Source organism: Scleropages formosus, chromosome 3 (assembly GCF_900964775.1).
Source record: "Scleropages formosus chromosome 3, fSclFor1.1, whole genome shotgun sequence".
Lineage (NCBI taxonomy): Eukaryota > Metazoa > Chordata > Actinopteri > Osteoglossiformes > Osteoglossidae > Scleropages > Scleropages formosus.
Genome location: NC_041808.1, coordinates 16450648 through 16460444, shown reverse-complemented (window position 1 = coordinate 16460444; position 9797 = coordinate 16450648).

Genomic DNA, 9797 nt, shown 5'->3' with positions numbered 1-9797 from the left:
TGTGTAAAAACAGGCCATCCACTCCAGTTTCTGCCCTATAGCCTTTTTTTCTTATTAAAATGAATTTGGTTGAGCTGTTATAAAATACCAACATAGATGTCCTATCTGTCATAAGATGATAGCAATTGGTCTTTTGAAAACCCATTAATGCACATTACTTCTGATAATGAAGCAAACCTGTGCTCCTCAAACAAACCTCTTGAAATAGTTTATCCTAAAAGTCTTTAGTATTTTTCAGGAGCTTCAAACAACAAGGTAAAGGTCAATTAATAATATATACTACTGAGATTTTTGATTATGTAAGGTATTAATCATAAAAATTGATATTATATCAGTCAGACTTCAATAGCTCCATCAAAATCTCCTATGAGACTGAGACTAATTAAAAGTTCAGTGTGAAAACAAACCAGCTTTATTATTTTTGCTTAGCTGACATATTTTTGAAAAAATTACTCGATTTTATCCGCTTCTAAAATTTCATGTTATATCTTGGAAGAATATGGCTAGGGGAAGAAAGTAGTTTTCGAAGCACAAGATCAAACCTTTTCAACCACGTCAGAGGTAGGTGATTGTGGCCTTTCGGTCCATTTGTGTTCTTCTCACCTGCAAAGCATGTGCACAGCTCAGGTGATAAAGAGGAACAGCAAAGAACCTCCCGCAACCTAAACCAATGACCTTCAGGTTACAGGTGTGCACCCTTTCCCCCACAGCCTATGGTGTACACAGTAGGTACCAAGAACCACATTATGATTAGGTTTACAATAAGGAAACGTAAAGAAAGAGGGTCTAAGACTTCTAAAGGCTGTGCTTGTGCTTAGTACTCCCTCTTTCCTTCTTTGCCTTATGAAATAAAGCAGAAATAAGATGGCTCACAGTACCTTCCCAAGAGACAAAATAACATGCATAACCCAGAGCAAAGTAAATCAGGCCATGCCAAAACAGCTCAGTGCTGTTTGAAGGCATATATCCATAACTAACTATAGAGTAATAACCTTCATAAAGTACAATGTGCAATCTGAAGTTTATAAGAGTGTTTGTCTTTTATAAAGAAAATGGTTTTGTTTAAATGGTTTTGTCAATTCCATGAATGCAATTTAAAGCCTCTTCTTTTACAAAATTTAAAATGTAGATGCAATCTAACCGCAATAGACAGATCTCTGGTATTTCAGAATTATTTATGTATGAGGTGAAATTTGGCAGAACTTCTAAACATTCTTATTGCACTACATTCAACAAGAGGAAAACGCAAAAATATAATTCATTCTATAAAATACAATTTTGCTTTTCAAAAGATAATTAAGAATGCAACAATGTCATCTTTAATTTTTCTAAATGAAATAATTTCAAATGGTTAACATCACTGTATATTTATCAAATGAAACATTTTTTGCAACCATAACTAAAACAGTAATATAAAAAAATTGATCATCTTTCTTCACTTTCCTTGCCTCTTGATAGGAATTACATTAACTTTGTCCTCCACATAGTGAGACTTGTACCAGATTACAATGAATCAGTCATTCATGACTTTTTCAGTTAGTGTTTTCCTAGATGTTAATGAAATTCTTTTTCTCTATTTGGTTATTTCATGTCCTTGATCATTTATAGTACTGTATTTACACTTCAAGGTTACCACATTGAAAATTACACTAAAATCAAATTAATTTGGAGAATAAATTGTTCTTATGATAAACTAACTGAATTTAAGAGAGAGATGAAAGCAATTACTTCTCAGTAAAAGACTCTGGGCCTCAGGGAACTGTCGAGTATAACACATGAAAGTGGAATAAATATAATATACCTTAACGTATATAAATGAAAAGCTGATTTCTGAAATAAATGTTTTTTTTTTCCTAGCATGATGTTTCATTTCCAGAAACAATATGGATTTTCTTGGGAGAAAAAAAAAATAAAGTGGTTTTCCAAGAATCTTTTATCTTTCGGTAAAAAGTCAAAGCACTGAAGCAAAAAAATATTACCATGGCAACCAACAGATGGTGTTTTATTGCATGATCCATTATTGCAGCCAATAACAGACTGTGCCCTCCCTTTAAATCTGTTGTATGCTTTGTGACTATGTCTGTAAGCACCTACGATGCTAGTCTCATATCAGAGCCTGAACAGCAAGTTATCAGCGTGTGAAAAATCTTGGGTTCAAAGAAGTCAAAATCTACAGCACCCCAGATGACATGGAAAGGTGTTGGTCTGCTCTTCCATGTCTGGTCATATCCCTTCACTTCTCTGGCAGATCTGTGTTTAACCTTCCTTTGAAAAGGACAAATTATGCCTGCTTTGTGTGAAGTTGTCCTCCTCATTTATCAGAATCAAGATGATACACACAAATACTGCCCATAACAGAAATTACAGCTTTTCTGAAGGAAACCTTAATATTATCATAAGCAAGTGATATCCATCAGAATTTAAATCATTTGGCTTACCAGTCAAATTAAATTAAATGTTTTACTAAGAATGCACAACAGTATGAATTAGAAACTAAATCGGATGTACAGCAGTACCATGTGTTCACATGATGACCTTTGCTGTGTGTTTGTTGGCCAATTTGACAGAAATCTGCCTTTTGCTGCCCCCGTTGAACGTCAGCATCCTGAATCCCAATCCAATGCAGCCGCACTAAAAGGTGTCCAGCTGTTGGAAAAATCTGTAAGCTGGTGCAGCAGCTGTTTACAATGAAACTGTAGAGCAGTTATGATCAGGGTCTTTTATTAAATCACTACCATTAGTGGTTTTTGATACATTCAGCGAAAAAATATTAAAACAACTCCTGACTGCTAATTTGAAGCTCAGACAGTCTGAAACCGTCTATTCAAAACCTTCAGTAACATGCTTCGATATAAAAATATGCCCCACAGACTGAGAAACTTACTTGTAAAGGTCCAGCACACAAGATTGGATGTAATGAAGCTCTCTGTGAAAAAGCTGCATCTCCACCGTGTTTTTCAGAAAGCAGCAGGTTACGAGGCATGCTGAACTGGCTTCAGTAGCAGATTTATCAGAGTTTGGTGGAGGATCAGTAGAAAAAATGGTTTCTTTGCAATATGAGCACAATACATTTTCTGACTGGTGTCATATCAAGGGATACCTTGCCTCATGCCCTATGCTTCCGGTATACACTCTAGACCACTGCAAACCAATACTGGACAATAAGTGTGTGTGTGTGTGTGTGTCTATCTCTCTCTTGCTCTCTCTCTCTTGCGCTCTCTCTCTATATATATATATATATATAAATATATGTATATACACACACACATATGTGTGTGTATAGATATATATATAGTATGTATATAAATGGTGTGTGTATGTGTGTGTGTGTGTGTGTGTGTGTGTGTGTGTGTGTGTGTATATATATATACAGTATATACACACAGACACACACTCAAAGCCCACTTTATTAGATAAACCTGTTCAACTGCTCATCAATGCAGATATCTAATCAGCCAATCACATGACAGCATCTCAATGCATTTAGGCATGTAGACATGCTGAAGTTCAAACTGAGCATCAGAATGGGGAAGAAAGGTGATTTAAGTGACTTTGAACGTGGCATGGCTGTTGGTGCCAGACAGGCTGATCTGAGTATTTCAGAAACTGCTGATCTATTGGGATTTTCACGCACAACCATCTCTAGGGTTTACAGAGAATGGTTAGAAAAAGAGAAAATATCCAGTGAGCGGCAGTTCTGTGGGTGAAAATGCCTTGTTGATGCCAGAGGTCAGAGGAGAATGGCCAGACTTGTTCGAGCTGATAGAAAGGTAACAGTAACTCAAATAACCACTCATTACAGCCAAGGTATGTAGAAAAGCATCTCTGATTGCACAACACATCAAACCTTAAAGCAGATGGGCTACAGCAGCAGAAGACCACATCGGGTGCCACTCCTGTCAGCTAAGAACAGGAAACTGAGGCTACAATTCCCACGGGCTCACCAAAATTGGACAATAGAAGATTAGAAAAATGTTACCTGGTCTGATGAGTCTCGATTTCTGCTGTGACATTCAGGTGGTAGGGTCAGAATTTGGCTTAAACAACATGAAAGCACGGATCCATCCTGCCTTGTATCAACAGTTCAGGCTGGTGGTGGTGGTGTAATGATGTGGGGGATATTTTCTTGGCACACTTTGGGCCCCTTAGTACCAATTGAGCATCGTTTAGCCACTACAGCCTACCTATTGTTGCTGACCATGTCCATCCCTATATTACCACAGTGTACCCATCTTCTGATGACTACTTCCAGCAGGATAACATGCCATGTCACAAAGCTCCAATGATCTCAAACTAGTTTCTTGAACATGACAATGAGTTCACTATACTCAAATGGCCTCCACAGTCACCACGTCTCAATCCAATAGAGTGCCTTTGGGATGTGGTGGAACGGGAGATTCGCATCATGGATGTGCAGCTGACAAATCTCCAGAAACTGCGTGATGCAATTATGTCAATATGGACCAAAATCTTTGGGGAATGTTTCCAGTACCTTGTTGAATCTATGCCACGAAGAATTAAGGCAGTTCTGAAGGCAAAAGGGAGTCCAACCCGGTACTAGCAAGGTGTACCTAATAAAGTGGCCAGTGAGTGTATATACATAGACAGTGACTTAAATTTACATTTACTTACATTTTCTTCACATATCTATTATAAACAATTTCTGACTGTTGCAAAGCAAAGGAAACTTGTGTTTATGTATACAAGATTACAGATGAGATTAAACAGTTTGACTTGATATTAGCAGCTGGGTCAGTCTGTCACTAGAAGTTCTGCCCCATAGCCCAGTACTTCTTCAGGGTAGCAGTACAGCAGTAGTGGTCGGTCACCGGTAGCTTGTAGTGACCCTACTGGTTCTTCCTGTCTATACCAGAGCCAGCTTGTGACTTTCACTGCTGTCTCCATCACCTGTTGGACCAGTGTCTTTCTTTCTCTGCCAATCATCCACAACCCCACAAACATTCTGCAGAGTAATAGCTGTAAAACCGTGGCATCCTACCTCAACTAGAAATGAAATGGCTTTCTACTCTTAGCTTCTGATGTTGTTCACCAGCTCATCATACTTAGTTTATTTCTCTGAAGAGCTTCTTCGCACCTTTCTTTCCAAGGAGCTATCAGCTGTGTGATGATTATGGCCTTCCTGTGGAGGAGCCGCATGACTAATCGGACAATGGGCTTTTTTGGACTATGTCTGAGAACACGGTTCATTCATGTAGGTTGACCTCTGTTGTGCAGTGTGTGCTGAAGGGGCTTTGAGGATGCCAACAGTTAAGTTTCAGTCCAAATGTTTTATTGTGTTGGCTGAGGTTTTATTGGTCTTCTGATTTTTTTCCCGGTTCAGGGCTGGTGCCCTGAGTAGTTTGTCATGATGCCACTAATATCTATCTTGCCCTAGTGCCATGCTTCAGCATAATATATATTCAAGGTTGTCTAGTCCTTCACAAACCAAAAAGCAGGGACCTTCAGATCACCCCCACTTGTGGAGGTTGCTTGGAGAGGGCAAAACATCACAGACTGAACGCAGTAGAAATTGAATCTACATACTTCTAGTTCCTTATCTCACTTGTTTTAGCTTTCTACTTGTTGTCTCCCATCCGGTCCAAGCTCCGTTTTCCCAACTGTACAGCTTTTGAAATGCAGACCGCTTCTTCCTTCTTTCATATTTTTGCTCACATTAGGCTGCTCCCGGCCTTTTTTTTATACTTGCTTGCAAAGCACAGCCCTTGACAGCCAACAGTTATCTAATTTTTTTTTTGATGTTTTAGTTGGATAGGGGTGCAGTGGTGCAGTGGGTTGGACCACAGTCCTGCTTTCCGGTGGGTCTGGGGTTCGAGTCCCGCTTGGGGTGCCTTGCGATAGACTGGCGTCCCATCCTGGGTATGTCCCCTCCCCCTCCGGCCTTACGCCCTGTGTCACCGGGTAGGCTCCGGTTCACCGCGACCTCGTATGGGACAAGCGGTTCTGAAAATGTGTGTGTGTGTGTGTGTGTGTGTGTGTGTGTGTGTGTGTGTGTGTGTGTTTTAGTTGGCTTTCTGCTTTCTGCAAATTGCACTGTGCATGTTGGGTCCCTTTTGTCAACCTTCTATCGTTTGTTTTCTTGTGTTTCTGATCTTCCCATCCTTTGAGTCATGACTAGTTATCACAAGTATGGCCTTTTCAATCTTAAAATCCTAAACTAAGAATGAAATATAAAGCTGTAATTCTGAGCATTTGCTGCAAACAGCAAAAAAAAAAAAAAAAATCTGTTAACTTTCTTCTCCAAAAGCTCAACTATGGTGGTTGCAATTTCATAGATCATTAAAGGCCACAGACACACACACACACACACACACACACATTTTCTGAACCGCTTGTCCCATACAGGGTCGCGGGGAACCGGAGCCTACCCGGCAACACAGGGCGTAAGGCCGGAGGGGGAGGGGACACACCCAGGACGGGACGTCCCGCCAGTCCGTCGCAAGAGGCCACAGACACCTCAGCAATAATCCATGCTGATAAAGTCAAGCCTTAAACTTTCCTGGTAAACTTTCCTTCCCAGTTTTATTGATTTTGCTCAATATCTATAATATTTATTTCTCAACTTCTTTCATATTCTTTATGGCCTTTAGAGTTGCATCAAACCATTTTGCAAGGCATTTAATTCATCCTGCTGTTATCCAGGAGATTTGCTCTCCTTGCACACTAAGCAGAAACCTGTCAGTGACTTTTCCTCTTAATTATTACTAAAGATCTTGATTTGTGTGGCTTTAACCTTGTCCTTGCCCACTTCACAGCTGGGTCCAGTGCTCTTAGAATCCATCTGGTTTGCATGTGAGTGCTGGTTTCTAGTGAATCAAAATGACTAGTTATAAGTGAAAGCTCTAATCTGTGGCACTGTGACGTCTGAGTTCTTCTTAGGACCTCTGGACTCTTGTTGTGCACTTCTGATGATCAGGTTCAAGGCCATCAAAAATGAAGCGAAAGAAATTGTACAGTCACAATAACTTTTGCAAGTCTTTGTCAGGCAGTTATAGTGCTTCCCACAGAGAATCTCATTTTTGTGTTGGTCAAACACCCTGTGATTATACTCTGTTTTTCCTGGGGTAAAATAATGACATAGCTTCTATCGGTTTATGAGGCAATGATCCAGAAACATCAGCAAAGTCAGGCCACATAACTTCTGAGTCCTTGGCAATTTTTCCCTCCCTTATTAGTTTGCTTAAAGTGCTTCTATGCTCAATGCATCCTTGAAACCCTGGAACACCACCTTCCTGCACTGAAGTAAATGTTCTGCACTATATAATTATTTCTTGACATGTGCATTATCAGCCTGTCATGACAGAATTGCAAAGAATCTTCCCCCCCTACACTTAAAAGAGAGATTGTTCTAAACTGATTTATTTCAGGGGAATCTTTCCTTGCCTCCAAATTACTGTCAGCAACTTTCAATGTCTATGAAAACATTTTGGGCAGTCCTTGTAGACTTTGCATGGCATTCCATTTGGTCCAGAAACCAATTTGCTCATTGCTTGTCTAAGTACATATTTTATAGCTATATTTAAGGACAGGTACATCTGCATTATTAAGCTTGTATTGATAGTGTATAGAATAGAGAAAACAATGTGGCCAAAAGATGAACATTACATATGCTGATGGGATGAATCATCAATAGCTGGCATTCAAAATGGAATTATGGAGATTGGAACATTTTAAAGTATTTGTAAATTAAAGTTAATGTAATTAGAAATTAATAATGTAATCAGTGTTACACTGGGATGAACTGGCATGTCTATAATCATCCTGGCACATGTCCTATGCTTCCAGGATTGCCTCTGGACCACAGTCACACTCATTGAACAAGCAATTACTGACAATGGATTGATAGAAATAAGAGTCTTGCAAGGTGGTTTTTATTATAGCTTTATCGGTGGTTTTCATAGAACCTTACCTGTGAATAAAAGTGACATGTGTATTATTGATATTTTATTGATTGTAACTTTTGGTGAAAGACTTCAGGCTTACTAACAAATTGTGCCACCAACTTACAGTTCCAATTGTATTTATACAGGGGGATCCACTTTATGTCAGGTAGCCAGTTGTGAACTGGGAAACTGCACAAATATTTTTCAGCTCAAACCAAGATTAACCCAGTTGTGCTGTAGATGGAAGGTCACAGATGTGCATACAAGATTAAATAGCATCTGACAAACCAAACCACCCTGCTTAAATTTACCCTTCAACAATGCCATTACTGTTTTTGGAAGTCTCACAGCCAACCAATAGCACAATCATAATACCAAGTGATTTTGGACTTCATAGAAAATAATCAGAATATTAGAAAAAGAAAACCTGTTACAAGACTGACATGCCAGAAGGAAACATACCACATACTGTAAACTTGGTATTGCTTTTGGTGTGACTTGCTACTATGGTATGGTTTTGTCCCGCATAGCAGGAACACACATTCTCTGCATGAATGAGGAAATTATTTGAGGTTATTCCCAGGTGGGAATTCTTGGCTTTATATTATAGCCTACATTTTGTTGTCTAAGCATTAATACGCAGTTCATTAAAATTCTTAGTGTTTCATTTTTGAATATTCATATTGCATGACAAGTCATATTCATTACTTGCATCATTATCAGAGTTCATAAATGCTCTTAAAATTTCGAGGACAGTCAACATATGCCCCACTGATTGAAACACTCCCTTTATTTTCACTCAGCATCTAAACTGACACCATGCTGGTAACAATACAGGTGGTCCTCAGTTTATGACATGGTTCTGATCCAACAAAATCCCCTACATTTATTCATTCATTCTCCCTAACACTAATCATAAGAATATAAGAATAGCATGCATGAATTCTACATTGCATAATAGGGCTTCAATATTGACGTGTAAATATAAAGTACTAATATTAAATACTGTACATGGTATATCTTCATGTTGTGCTATTTTCACTTTCATCTCAATCTATTGTCTTAAGCTTTTCCTATTCAGCACCACCACAACTCACCATTTCACTTGCCAGCCATTTTAAATAACGAAGTGAATCAAGATTTTTTTTTTTTTTTTTAAACGCAATCTGCTAAACACGCAAACAATAACATGAATGCCTTCAGGTAGAGTAGCCATCAGGTATTACTGCACAGCAGGTGTAGGGGTCATCATTAAACTTTTGGATTTAAACAGAATGTTATAGGGCCACCTGTTGGAATGAGCAACACAGGATCTAGGTCATCTTAAGTTGCATGTACAACTCAAGAACTACATTTACCTTTATTCATTTAACTGACACTTTTCTCCAATGTGACTTACAATATTAAGGTACTTACAATTAAATTTACCCATTTATACAGCCGTGTAATTTAAGGTAGGTACCTAGCACAAGGGTACTACTATAGCTGGAGGGAGAATTTGAACCTGTAGCCTTTAGGTCCCAGGGCAACAGCAATAACTAGTGACCATCAGTTGCCCCACTACCTGTTGAAGGACACGTCTTTTGATGTCTATCAACATACGAACAGATCAAATACCCCCTTCTTCAGTGCAATTTAGCCTTTGTCCAATGGACACAATAAATGGATGAAACGGCATGGACTCAAACCAATTTGAGCATTGCGGCATGATCTGAATATGTGGAAAGCACATACACTGACAGTTACTTTAGTCTTGTTTTTCCAATTTTATTTTTAAATCGCACACTTTCTATTGCAATTGTGCAAAAGTGAACTGATACTGCATCTTTCAACATTTCACAAAACAAAATATTAAAATTAGTAATATCCCAGAAAGGTACTTAAAGACAACAAAAG